Source organism: Agelaius phoeniceus, chromosome 4 (assembly GCF_051311805.1).
Source record: "Agelaius phoeniceus isolate bAgePho1 chromosome 4, bAgePho1.hap1, whole genome shotgun sequence".
Lineage (NCBI taxonomy): Eukaryota > Metazoa > Chordata > Aves > Passeriformes > Icteridae > Agelaius > Agelaius phoeniceus.
The window spans coordinates 28,002,169-28,015,173 of record NC_135268.1 but is presented as its reverse complement, the minus strand read 5'-3'; positions in this window follow the sequence as shown (position 1 = coordinate 28,015,173).

Sequence of the window (13,005 nt, the reverse complement as noted above, 5' to 3'; positions counted from 1 at the left end):
TTCCCCCTGTAAACACTTATTTGAACACTAAATTTACAATTTTACATCACTCAAAGAAAGCAACACCTCAATTTTATGAGGATATAATCCCTAATTTCCTCATTCTTCACTGATAGAATCATAGAATAACCTGTGCTGGAAGAGAACTACAAGGGTCATCGAGTCCAGCTCCTGCTCCTGCACAGGACACCCCAAGAGTCACACCCTGTGCCTGAGAGCATTGTGCAAACACTTCCTGAGCTCTGTCAGCCTTGGTGCTGTGACATTCCCTGGGAAGCCTATTCCAGTGCCTTACAAACCTCTGGATGAAGAGCCTTTTCCTAACATCAAATCAAATTCCCAATAATCTATGACATTTTATTTTATTTTGTTAGGTTTTTAGTTCTTTAAATAGGAATGGATTATACAGGCCTATACAGGAGTTTGGTTTGAGTTCTGGCACTTCCAGGACTGCGAGGCTTCCTTGCAGCTCTGGCATGTCCCTCGTTGGGTCTGGATTACAGAACAAGGTGAGCTGGAGGGGACCCACAAGGATCACTGAATTCAGCTCCTGGCCCTGCACAGCACATGGCTGACAATCACAGCCTGGAACTGCTCGGACTCTGTCAGGCTGTGCTGTGACCTCTTCCCTGGGGAGCTGTTCCAGTGCCCAGACACCCTCTGGGAGAAGAACCTTGTTCTGACATCCAGCATAAACTGCCCCTGACACAACTTCAGGCCATTCCCTCGAGTACTGCCGCCAGTCACCAGAGAGAAGAGATTACCTTGATCGGCCTGTCCAAGGAACCAGCACACCAGACACCTTCCCTGATTGTCCCCACACCCCTGGGGATCCTGACAACACCGGCGGCTCCCACTGGTTCCATTTGACAAGAATGTAGCTCTCCAACTTTGCTTTAGGGCAGAGGGGGGTCACGGCTGTGGGTCTCACACATCCCGGCCGATCCCGGCCGGGGCCGCCACAGCGCGCAGTGAGCAGCGCCACCTGCTGGCGGCCGCGGGAACGGCAGCGCTGCCTCCCAGCCCCGGGAGCCCCGGGAGCACCGGGATTCCTTCAGAGGGAACGGCAGCTGCGGGGATGGATATCCAGCGGGAAGCCGGGCAAGCCTCCGCTTCTGGCCATCAGCTCGATCAATATCCTTCCAAGACGCTCGCGATAACGTATTTCTTATTCCCGGCGAGAAACTCGAGTCAGTTCAGCAAGTTCCTAGAGCAAATCTGATGTGGACGGTTGGTCTGAACTCCAGGGGACAAATATTAAAGACAGAACAGGTGGACAGAGCTTCTGCATATGGGAGACTGGACGCCAGAAGCTCGATAATGCTGCAGTTTGTTCTAGATTAGTCTTCGACCAAAGACAAGTCATTTGCCTGATTCTGTATCACCAGTATAAAGCTATGTTGTTGGCACAGATTTCGGCTGTAAAGGAATGCTCACAGATTAGCATGTGCCTTTTCAATGAATTTCCAGCTAGCACTTAAAAAAGCTCTGTTTCTGTTTCAGCTCCCTGCCAGCAGAGCACCCAGCCTTGCGAGACATGATGTGGTCTCAAACGCTGATGCTGAACACGGGCGTCAAAAGGACTCAAGCCCTGCACAAAAGGGCCAACTCTCCTTGTTAGGAAGAAACACAAGATTTGTGGGCACAACTGCTGTCATTCCCACCTATTTTTGTTCCCTGTTTCCATATCTTCTCCTGAATCTCTGCTGCAACATTAGGGAGCTTTTCTCGTGCAGAGTCTAGACGGATAGTACATATTTGAATTCGCATGAGGAATTTGGAACGAGGTTTGTTTACCAGCCTGCAGTTCTATGTCCTTATCTGAACCAAGCTGCTCATGCTTCTTAGCATCAGGCATTGCTGCTCATCAGTAAGTTCTCCCTCCAGACAAGGCACATTGCTCTCAATTTAAAAGAGTTACCAAACACATTTTGAAACAGAACAAAATTGGAACACGCTAACAAAAGAAGTACAACAATTATTCAAGGTTTCACAATTTAGCTCACTTGCTTTCTTCAAAAGGAAGGTTAGAGAGGAATACGTTGATGTTCTTGCATGTCTATTTGAGCAGAAGAGGATAAGGGCTATTGGAACCAGATAAAACACAAGATTCAGCAGCTGAATCTGTAAAAATTCAGGTTAGAAATCAGAAGTGTATTTTTTTCTGAGTGAAGGTAAACCATTTAGCCAGCCAATACACAATCACTGACTGTCACTTGAAGCCTTCAATTCAGCATTGGATATTCTTCAAAAATACATTTTCTATGATCCCACACAGATCCTGAAGAACCATACAAAACACAGATTAATGATCTGCAAGCTGAACTGTGCAAAGAACCTGACTAGATAATTTTAACATTTTTGTCCTTCACAATTCAAAAATACTTTGTATTTTAATACTGAGCATGTGAACAATTCCTTTTCTCTTTACTAATTTTATTGACTTCAACAGGAGAACTGAATGGCTTGGATTTGAGCATGGGATTATGTGTTATACTGACACAAGACCACTGTTAGAATTATAGGAGGTTACAGATGTCGTTCTCTAAGTTGATCATACAGCAGCTAAAAACCCTATAGCTTTCTCAAGAAGAACAGGGAACATTGCCCAGCTCTCAATGACTCTCAGGAAACCCTCTTTAGAGATGTGGATCTGCCTAACAGCTGAAAGTAAACCACTCTGTACAGGATCTGTTATAATCAGACATTTTAAATACTTTAAAAATAAAAGAAACTTGGAAAGTTAAATTATGTTTCCATTCATCTGACTTCATTCCAAGCCTGTAATGCCTATTACACATCAGCTGGATTATATTTGAGACTCATTTCAACTAGTTAGCAATGTTTAGAGGTCAATATAATTTTTGACCTGATGCATTAAAAGGGGGAGATTTATAAACAGTATTGACTAGCTCATACCTAAGACATCACATCAAAACTATGCCATGCTTTTTCTCAAATTCTTCCTCGCTTTCTTCAAGTCTTTTAAAGAGTACGTCATTTTATGCTACATAAGTCTCTCATTAAGGGCCTTAGAACTCTTTATAAGTTTTCTGTCTTCTCTACAAAGTTCACCCACAAGTAGGAAATAATCTGCCCCAGGCTGGAGTCCAAGTACCATGTTTTACACCCCACACCTTGCAGGGGAGTCCCACAGTTGCCACAGCCACACTCTCTGTGTGATATCAAAATCCAAATGTCTGCCATCTCAGAGCATTTGCTACTGCAAAACAACTAAACAGCAAAACTAAAAAAAGTCCAAGCACATACTTAGAAGTCACTTCATCAGAAAAACACAGATTTCAAACCTGTATTTCTGTTATTTTAATACTTCTCTATGCAGCTTACAGCACCTTTGAGGAGGCATAGAAAAAGCAGCAAGGCATGAGTGTAAATATGAGGGGGTGTGCATGTATTTAAATACATAAAAGCCCCATGTCAAAAATCTCAGGAAGGCTGAGGAGGAAGGCCTTCTAGTCTTCCTTGTAAGAGAAGTGTGAAGAATAGATTCCAGTCAGAAAGAAATAGATTTGCAGAAAGATCCTGCCTAGTACTGCAGTTTCTGAGGTGGATTTCATACTGAAAGCAAGAATTCAAATCCTTTGCCTGACATATGTACACACATGTATGTAACACACACACACCACATGTGCACTTCTTTTGCATTCACAGGGTGTTCTGCATGGATTTTCTGCTCTCCTTGCCTGAAAGCTGACCAGACACCTGGGAATATCTACACACTGACCTCAGCAGTCTTTGCACAGGTCTCTCAAAAAGCACTGTGGGACAATCTAAATTCCAGAATTACATTGCTTTGAGCGGTTTCCAAGAAGGCAAACGAGAAATGGGTTTTTTTCTTTCCTTGATCACAGAGAATTCTGAACCTTTTGGGAAAGTCTTTGAACTTCCATTAAATGTGATCTGTTTAATGTTTGGATCTGTCGAAGGAGAGGCAGTCAGATAAACTGGGCCAATGTTGAAATGGACTTGCTTCCAACACCTCTGCAGTGTAATCACATCTCCCTGAGCACCTCTGTAGATAATTATTGGATTAGACATTCAAAGAGGTGATTGACAAACAGAAATCAGGCAAATAAAGATAATCTACCATTTTTTCTACCCTTTTCATCCAAAGGGATTTAGACCTACAACAAAGGAGCTTTATGTGCTCCACTGCCTACCGTAAGGATTAAACTCTTCATGGCTGACATCTTTGGAGTTGGAAACTGTTGGTAAAACATTTCTCATCTGTGTCTCAGCCTAGAATAATGAGATATTTTTTCTGTATTCAAGTACTCTGAAATGAGTCACCTAAAGCAGCCTAACCTGCCATCTCCATTTGGTTACAATAGAGCATACATCAATTTTCAATCTTATCAGGAGTCACCAGTCCCTAAGTATTAGTGGCGCCTACTGAATTTTATCCAGGGACCTAACAAAAAACATCTGTTCTTGTACTTCACAGCAAATCAATAGATTAAATCAACCTTCTCTTTTCTCCTTTATTCTGTTCATTAAAGGCATAGGTTTTCTTTCATTTTTCTTCTATTTCTTTTAATAACTCACTTCTCCTTGCAAGTCAAATCCTACTATATTATAGAGATTTCTATGTCTCTTTCTGGGCTTACTTGGGGAGACATGTATCTCTGCTCTAGCAAAAGACAAGCAGTAGAGATTATTTTTGAGGGACATATTTACAAAGACCTTGGTTAAGTTATACTTAGTATTTGGACCAAGGCCCAGCAATACTTAAAAATGGAACCCCAAATATTATTTACTGCCTTTTCTACCTTTTTCCAAGTCCAATTCATGCTGCAAAATGTGATGTGGTAACTAAAAAATCCACCTCTAACCTCATACATTTCACCAAATGTGCCAAAGCATCACAACTGTCAAGTAAGATGTGCTTTGTGGAGTCACCCACGTGACAACACTTACTTAACTCAGTTTTGAATCTGGTAATGAATTGTCAGTGTTTGCACACATCATCCCATCAGTTTGCATCATCCCACCAGTACTGTACATCAAGTTTGCACCAGAACATTCTAACATTCTAACAATGCAGCCCAATATCCTGCATGCTTATAAATGAAAAGCACTCTTCACCTAAATAGTAGGCAAAATGAGGCACTTCTGGACTAAGAGGGAGAGAGACATTAAGGCAGAAGTGATCAAAAAAACAGGGCTGAAAAATGTCATTCTGCTATAAATATATAAATAAATAAATGTATGTATAAATACAGGAGTATTAATATTAGAAATTTTCACCAAGATAGCAGAACTGAGATTTTTTTCCACTTGCGCTAATTTTAAAAATGTCTAAGTATCGTCAAAGTATTATACTTTTTTTTTCCTGAATAAACATCTGCAGGTAAAAATCTTCAACATTGAAACCGGGGGAAAACCCCTAACATGCAGAGTTTTCTCCTTTTCTCTTATCTGTGGAGATTTCACATTTTTTATGCAGTCTAATATGAAGCCAAAATATGATGAAGTGTAAATGAACATACCTTACTTTTACTCCAATAGGTAGATGTAAATAAAACACTGGAAGGCCAGGTTTGAGTTGAGTTGAAATCATATTATATTCCTGATATGTATTGCAAAGGTGTTATGAGAAGTGCATGAGAGTTTTATTTCTTTGTGTATGAGAAACTGATAAACAGAGCTGGTGCACAATAAAGCAATATATAGAATATATGAAATGCTTTAAATCACCCAGCAAGGATAAATCCCTGCCTGATCTAGATAACCAGGGTTCCACTGGAACACTCCATAGCACATTGTGCATGTAGTGCAACCTGGCAGCAGCTCCTGCATAAAACCTGAAACGTGGCAGGGAGGCAGAATTGCATCCAGGGCCTTCCAACAATTGGAATCAAGCTTTTTGCCCCATGTCATGACTGAACTCAGTCACAGTAAATCAAAACTCCTTTTTTGGGTCTGTAACAAACACAAAATGTAGCAACCTCAGAACCACCTCCTTTAGGACTTTTCTGTCCATTTAGTGCAGCACGATGAGAACTTTGTCACTGGGACTATTGGCTGTCAGTAGGCTGCAGCTTGAGGGGACTTCTCCCCACAGTTTGAGGCAAGGATTAGGAAAATTTTCTCTGGGGAAAAGAAAATTATTACTGGAAATTAATTTTAAATGGTGTCAAGGTAAAAAGAGATGGAGATAAAGAAGCACCTCTTAGGATAAGAAAGAAGAAGAAAAAGAAAGAAGCAGTGAGAGTAAAAAAATTAGACAAGTGGCAGCCCACAGCCAAGCAAAATTTAGTCTAGAATGGTGCAATGGCTGAACACCCCAGACTTGGGAAACCTTGTCAGTCAGGAAGAGAACTGATTTGACTGTCCTTTGATGAATGACAGAACAGCCAAGTTGCTCAAAAAGTGAGATATTGTCACTTTCTCAGTTCCTATGAAGAAAGCAGTTGGGCTTTTTATGAGATTTCTCTTTGTTAGCTATTAAAAAACTATAGCTCACTTGCTACTGAATAAAAATCATAAGAGGTGTGGGGACCAAAAACCAACGGATACAGAACTCCATAAAATAATTAAACTTCAGACCTACCCAAATGCTGACATCAAGTGTGTAAAAGTCATTGATAGTTCTCTGTCTCATGGGAAACAGAGATTGATGAAACACAGCTGTGTTCACAGCAATTGATGGCATACATCATCATTTCCACAGCATTCACATTAAATTACTTAGCAGCTATAGTGCCAGCATAGATTATGGGATAACCCAGTTCTTTCTTTTAATCTCAGGCATCTGGAATTTCAGGGTCAGAGGAACCTTTCTTCCTTCCCCCTTATTTTTTTTTCAAGTCAGGATAGATAAAGTAGTAATACCAAAGGCATGAGAATACCAAGTCTCCTCTAAGCAATATTTATTCACATTGCATTCAAAAATAACTTTTAGAGTAATCCTAAATTTTAATATATATTAATATCCAACCACTGGAGCACAGGAAAAGGGAGAGAAGCTTAGACTAACAAGAAGTTCAAAAAACATCCTGTAAAAGTATTGGCAATGCAGCATCCTTCTATATGAACCACAGCTGTGCAACTTGCCCTATTTTCATTGCATTAGCAGAGCCAGGAGCCTCATACTCTCAGACAACCAGCTGAAGTGACAGAAGGTCCAAATGATCCCTTTTAACCAGAACTAGAAGGTACTTAAATGCAAGAATATTCTGGACCATATGAAGTTGATCCTGGAATCACAACTGAGATGCTTAAACACAGGAACTCTAAGCTCAAAGAGATTTGGCTGAAGTCCAGCTGATGTGATTAAAACTGGGCAAGTGCTGTGCTTGCCAGTTCAAGGATTCAAAGGTAGCCTCTGTAGCTAAAGAGCTTTTACTTTGAAATCAGATGCCACCACTAATAAGCGCTATGATTCAACTATGTTAAAAAAAAAGTGAGTAAAAAGCTACTGAATGTTCATTTAAACAGGAGGCCAGGGACAGACTAAGAAAAAGAAAATGCTGTGTTTGCAGGTTATTGTTCTCAAAAATTGAACTCACCATGGTATCTAATAGAATAATAATATGAGGAAGCATCAAGAAAGTAAAGAGAATGTCTTCCAAAACTGGCAAGGGGTAGTTTAATCTAAACCACGGTGTAAAGTGTGAATAATAAAAATAAAAAACTTGGAATATTCCCTGGCCTAATCTCTATAAACTAGAAGTGGCCCCAGGAAACCATAAGAGTAAAACCACTTGACCATATTATTGGTTTTATGAAAATATATTCCAGAAAATCCACAAGTCAAATCTATACATATTTCCATGACATAGAGATCCCTTTATGTTCTGTAAAATTTGAGTTTCTCACCATTTTATTTTGCTAAACTTTGAAATGATTGTTACATTACAGGGTTTTTTCTTTCCCTGATGCAGGTTGTTGAGATTTTTTTGCTTGTTATCAGCTCCATTTGCAATAACATTTTTGAAAACTATTTAGGAAAGGTCATAAATAAACTACTTGCTGGTTCAGTAATCAAGAAAGTAAATAATTCCACCTAAAGTGAATGAAAATTCAAGATCACTAAAGACTCTTATCACTCAAAGCACATTCTGGTTTGTTGTTTGGTCATCCTATTTGTGTAAAGGGAGTTCACATTTATGAGTTTATTTATGAGTTTCATCACAGTCTCAAGCTACAGCTCACTGTCCTGAGCCTAACAATTTAAAAATATTCCATATCAAATAAGTAAATACTCTGAAGTCTCATTCAGCATCACGTGTTTAAAGCCCTCAGTCATTTGAACAAAAGGAAATAAATAAAACCACCAGAATATATTGTATTTCTTGCAACTTTGTTTCAAGATGTTGTTGATGTCACCCAATGTCTGTGGCCTCACCGGTTGTGTTATCTTTATTTCCAGAAGAAAAAAAAAAGTAAAAAACTACATAGCACAGCTACAATTTAACCTGAGATCTGACAACATCCTGCTCAACTTTTCATTCTGAGCTGAGAAGTACATCAGTTAGGAAGCTGCAATAACTAATCCAGCACCAGCATATCTCAACAAAGAGCCCTTCCAGCCAAGGATGACTAGATACTTTGCACAGTTCATCACCTACTGCAGTCAGTCTGCTTGTAACAAGACAGAACCAGGTAACAAAATAAGAAGAGAGGAAAGAGGATGACTTCTGGGATGTCTCAGAGAGAAACAAATACAACTATTGAACACATGCCATTTCTTCCCCTTAGTCAACATCACACAGGAAAATACTGCAAAAGAGCACGACTACTGAGGGAGGAAACACAAGCAATTCCTTCAGGCCAGCTGAGATATTCTCCAAATGGGAAGGCAGGGCCTACCCGGAAAGTAGGCACTTTCTCTGAATGTTGGGGTTTTTCCAGTCTTAATCATCTGAATAAAATCATATACTGCAACTCATCAATTCCAGGCAATGCTTCAGCTGCCTTAGCCTGTTTCAATTGTCCCAGAGCACTCAGGAACCCAAATGGTCTAGAGGAGCCAGAACACATTCCATCAGCCCATGAGAACAAAATAAACTCATTGAACTATTGTATCTGTTTGCACACATACAAAAATGCAGCTCTGCACAGCTTTCCTCAGAGAGAGAGGAAGCAGCCTGGACCATTTTCCAGGCTGGGTGGTAAGATTTCACACTCTCCACTTTAGCCAGGTTTCAATGTGTCACAAGGACATTTCTGTTTTCTGTCAAGGCCAGATGTCTTTTCTTTTTTTCTTTATTGTCAATATTTGGGGAAACATCTCTCTTTCCTAGGAACTTGTGCAAATTTTTTCCCACCTAAAATATTTGTCCTGTGTGAAAAGAAATTTTTCAAGTCCCTAAGTCCCTGCTCTAATCAGGGGTCCCAAAGTTTGGTTTGTGCAAGTGATAATGGAGCCTTATTGCACTGTGATAAAGCCATTCAGTAGTCATCCAATGCCATAGCAGCCTTGTTTATGGCTGGTTTTAAGTGTGACTCTTCATTCTGTTGGTCAGATGCAATGGCAGAGCTAGGGGAAAAGTGATGTATAGCAGTAGGCTGCATTTTTACTTCTAATTAATTTCTGATCCTCTAGTGAGCTGAAGCAGAATGTGCATTTGCTGTTTTAGCTAGGCTGGGCTGGACTCTAACATTAGAGATATTGATAAAAAAGAGAAAATTATTTTCTGCATCCATTTTTTATGTGTTTCCATGTGCTGTTGGAAACAACAGGAAAAAATTAAGCATAATTGACTGACAGTTCACACCTATGAGTAATTTCTCTATGCCTTCAGCATCTCTATGCTAACAATTAATTTCAATTTCTCTATGCTATCATCATCTTCAGTGCCGTTATTCAGAGGACTCACCACAACTAAATCTATGTTTGACCACCGTGGCAGAAAACTCCTTTAAAGATCTTTGCAAAAGGTGCTAGAAAATTGCAAAGACCATTTCCCTTTCATCTCTTTTCACATCAAGAACAGTGCCTGTCCCTGCTCCACAGGATCAAGTACTTGCTGAAGAAGTTACTGTACTCTCAAACAGCCATAGCTCTAGCTTCATCTGCTCCACTGTGTGCCTTCTGTGTCATGTGCCTACGTGCCTCAGATGAGCCCAGGAGTCATAACACCTCCTCACCTCCTGCTGGAACAAGTACACAACTTGTTCAACCCCAGAACATAAAAAAGGGAAGCCAAAGTTGAGCACCACTGCTGTGAGTGAGCACCAGCAGCACTCTTGGTGTGTTCTCTCCTCACCTTGTATCTTGCATACCTTAAGCCGCACCTTTGAGAAACAAGTATTCAGTGGTTCCATCTATTTTATGCTCCCTTCTTGAAAAGGAAGTATGGGAGCAGGTGACACTCTTTGAGAGTATTTTTGATAGGCAATTGTCTTCAGGAGCAGCTGACTTGGGTGGGCTGTCTCCAAGATGGGAAAATCCCCAAGATCAGCTCTGGAGAGGCCAGCAGTGCTTACACAGGGAGCAAGACAGCAGCAATGGATATTACAGAAACTGCACTGGAAAATTCCCCCTCCTCCCCTGAGCATCTGTTCTGCATGTGCTGAACAGATCTTCTTTGTCTCTTGTCCAGCAACATGTGAACGAACTCGAGTTCCCTCCGGGAATGAAGGGATACGAGAGAAGTCAGCATAAAGATTTGTGCTGGAAGGATAAAAGATAACAGCCTGTCAAACTGCAGACCTTTAAAGCTTAACACTTTCTTTCAAATTTGCTCTCACACTGCTATCTACTGCCAAAATATTACAAGTTTGTGACCCCAACTTACATTTACTGCTTCTTATCAAGACATTTCAGATGAAAACAGAGTAGAAAAAGTACAATGTATAAACAGAAATATTTAATTGGTTAGTTTGTATCATAAAATATCATGAGATCTGCTCAGTTTTTATCAATCAGAGCTGTGCAAGACAGCCTGTGGTCTCAGGCAAGTATTTCCTTTGGTCACTTCTTTGCAGAAGTGATTTTATTACTTCCCACACATGCAAACCTTCCTCAGCCCCCCCCCCCCCCAAAGTTTTCATTCACAGTTTAACCCTGATATATTCAAAATGCCAAGACATCAGATCTTGTGTAGTTGAATGTTCCAGCCACCTAATCATGTAAACTTAATATAATTTCATGTAGAATCAAAGAGTAATCCAAGATCACTTAAAAAACCACGAACTAAAATGTTTGAGGTTTATTTAGCTCAGGGTGTTCCCACAGAAGTGCTGTGCAAATTTTCCCAAGTTTCCTGTAACAGAGTTGGCTTTAGTAAAGTACATTTAAGTCAGAGCAAGACAACCATTGAAAAAAAAGAACTTCTACTGACACCTAAAACATATCAGCACAGTATTGTAACAAGACCATGTTGGTTTAAGACCCCAAGTCCTTAATAAGTCCTTAAATAAGATATTTGGTTGGTAGCATTTGTTTATATTGTCCTCCTGGAGTCAGCCTCATGCTTCAAATTTCCAGTGCAGACAAATTTACCCATTTTCAGATTATAGCACATGTTAAAGCATTAGCATTTCAGACTTTGATTTGATTATTTCACACAGTTTCTGTGAGCAGTTTTAAACAGGGGAAGAAAAATGGCCTGAAAACTCTTTTTGTCACTCTCTGAAAAGAAAGGAGGCAAATGCACATCCTCAGGAATTTGAACCATGTACTGAAGCGAAAATACTCAGCTACTTCACCAAAGAATTGGGAAAACTGAGATGTAAAAATGATGGCACAAATTTTTAAAATTACCAGCTATTTGAATTAATGAAAATGCTTGAGTTAAACTCTATAGCACAGTTGTATTTAAATGTCTGTCCAGTCACTTCTCAGCTGCCAACTTAACTGAGACAGGTGATACATTTCAGAGCCTGAAAGGCATCTTGCTTCAGTGAAGTGGTATTTAATTAAGGTAGTGCAAATTATCAGTATGAGAAGCACTAAAGAGGGAACAGTCAAGACAAAGGGGTAATTTGTGAGAAAGACAACTTGGAGAGATGAGATGGCAAATCAAGGAAGGGCTGCTCCCTCCATGCCCTTATTTCTAGCTGCACCCTGCATTATTTGGCTTCCCACACAGGATTTCCATGGGATGGTCCTGGCAAATAAGACACACTGGTGTTGCTGGGAATCATCCCTCTGCTTGCACCTGGACCCTGCAGCTGCTGTATGGGAGACTACAAGGTTGGCTGCTCCTCACACACAGTTTCTGGCGAAGGTGGGTGTAGGAGAGCAGTCCCAGTTCCTGCAGAACCACCTGTGGCCCTCCTGGTGCCCCCACAGAGGAGTGTCCAGCATGTCTCTGGGATCATCTGCACCCTCCATCCCTCAACCTGCCTCTTTCCTCAGTGCAACTCTCTCCTCACAAAGGCCACCCAGGAGCTAACAGGAAAATCTATTAGCTGCTGCTCACCTGGTCTGGATTTTGAAAGGTGAACAAGAGGGTACATTTCCCTTTATGAATCCCCCATGCTCCCCAGCCCCACGGGCTGTTCCATTATTGCATTTCTTGTTGAGTATAGATCCACATTTTGATATTGTGCACGATGGAAACTCTCTTGGCTTTCTGGAATTCATTACAACCTTGATCCACTTCAAGCATACTGGTAAGCATGAAACAATAGAAAGAGTCTTCCAACTGTCACCTTGGATTTGTCATCAAATGTGGAATATTATGGGAAAATTGTCAAGAGGTGAAATAGATACCTTCCAAACTGGCAAAATAAGCAAAGCATCACTTCATCATGTTTAACTAACTCTCAGGTGTCTCCCTACTCCATTTTTACTGACTTGCAGCTAGCCACAGTGATCCTGTCAGAATCTTCATCAAGGGTCAAAACCATTCAACAAAAAAATCCAGGAATTTTGATATTATTAGAGTTGCAGATAATATATTTTATCACACTGTGATAAAGCATGATCTTAGCAGTGTGTATGCCATCCACTTAGCCTGCAGTGCATCTTTCAGTACAGTGTGGATGGTTAAATGTAGCAAATTGTACCAGCTCACTGAAGTCTACCCA